Here is a 1,961-nt window from a genome sequence, read left to right on the forward strand (position 1 = left end):
CCAGCTTTTTTCTTTTTGCTTATGTGGTGCTGAGGAATCGAACCCAGGGCCTCAGGCATGCAAGGCAAGCACTCTACCACTGAGCCACCTTCCCAGACCCCTTCTTGTTTTGAAGGTCCTAGAAGCTCCTGATGGTGTTCTCTAATTTTGCGTCATTTCATGTTCTCTACTTTTGGTCAATACTGAAGTTCAAACTTGGCCTTAAACTTTGTAGACAAGCATTCTATACATTGAGCCATACTGGCAGACTTTTTTTCTTTTTCTTTTTTTTTTTTGGGTCCGGTCGTGGGGCCTGAACTCTGGGCCTGGGCGCTGTCCCTCAGCTCTTCAGCTCAAGGCTAGCACTCTACCACTTGAGCCACAGTGCCACTTCTGGCTTTTTTCTTTTTGCTTATGTGGTGCTGAGGAATCGAACCCAGGGCCTCAGGCATGCAAGGCAAGCACTCTACCACTGAGCCACCTTCCCAGCCCTTTTTTTCTTTTTCTTTTTTTTTTCTTTTTGTCAGTCCTGGGGCTTGAACTTGTCCCTGAGCTCTTTTGTTCAAAGCAATTGCCCTAGCACATGGGACATGGTGCCAATTCTGGCTTTTTCTGTGTAAGTGGTACTGAGGAACTGAACCCAGGGCTTCATGCATGCACTCTACCACTAAGCCACATTCCCAGCCTTCTTTAGTTTTTTTTCTTATAGGGTTTCATATTTTTGCTTGGAGATAGCTTCAGATTCTATTCTTCCCAAGTAGCTGGAATAACTGGTGCATACAACCACATCCAGATATATTGTTTTTTTTTTGGGTCCAGTCGTGGGGCCTGAACTCTGGGCCTGGGCATTGTCCCTCAGCTCTTCAGCTCAAGGCTAGCGCTCTACCACTTGAGCCTCAGTGCCACTTCTAGCTTTTTTCTTTTTGCTTATGTGGTGCTGAGGAATTGAACCCAGGGCCTCAGGCATGCAAGGCAAGCACTCTACCACTGAGCCACCTTCCCAGCCCTCAGATATATTGTTGATGTGGGATCCTCTAAGCTTTTTGCCTGGCTGGCTTCAAATTGTAATCCTGCCTTGAGTAGCTCTTCTGAGTTTTTTCTTTTTTCTTTTCTTTCTTTCTTTCTTTTTTTTTTTTGTGGTGTACAAGGCTAGCCACTTCCAGCTTTTAGGTGGTTAAATGGAGAAAAGAGTCTCAGGGATTTGCCTGCCCAGGCTGGCTTCGAACTGCAATCCTCAGATCTAAGGTCTCTTGCGTTTAGGATTATAGGCATGAGCCACCTGCTCTGGACCTGAGGAGGAATTTTTGGCTTACAGACATTCTATCTTGAAATACAAACTTGGAGCCGGGTGCCAGTGGCTCACACCTGTAATCCTACTCAGGGGGCTGAGATCTGAGGATCGTGGTTCAAAGCCAGCCCAGGCAGGGAAGTCTGTGTGACTCTTAGCTCCAATGAACCACCAAAACCCGGAAGTGGCACTGTGGGTTCAGTGGTAGAGTGCTTGTCTTGAGCTGAAGAGCTGAGGGACAGCACTCAGGCCCAGAGTTCAAGCCCCACCACCGACAAAAACAAAACAAAACAAAAAAACAGTAAATTCCTGAAGGTGCAGAGAAACTGGATAACAGAGAAACATGCTACCTGTCCTAAAGAAGAGGGCCCAGACCTGGTGGCAACAGCCCAGGCCCAGTTACTCTTAAGTAAACCAGCCGGGAGAATCGCCTGGGTTGGGGAAGGGAGGTCAGAACACTAATCCAGCCGACTCGCTGCGCCCCGCCGCTCAGGCTCTCTTCACTCGCCAGCCTTGGGGGGTGAGCGCCGAGCTCATCGAACGCAGCCAATGGGTGACGTGGCGGTAGCGTGGCGGGAGTTTTGATTGGCCCGGCCTGGAGGCTGTTAACGCGCGCTTTGGGAAGAGGAAGGTTAGGGACCTGCATGGCTCCTCAACCACACCAGCCATTTCTTCAGTCTTCCCGGAGATTCTT

The sequence above is a fragment of the Dipodomys spectabilis genome, unplaced genomic scaffold, assembly GCF_019054845.1.
Source record: "Dipodomys spectabilis isolate Male_0828 unplaced genomic scaffold, ASM1905484v1 ptg000002l, whole genome shotgun sequence".
Lineage (NCBI taxonomy): Eukaryota > Metazoa > Chordata > Mammalia > Rodentia > Heteromyidae > Dipodomys > Dipodomys spectabilis.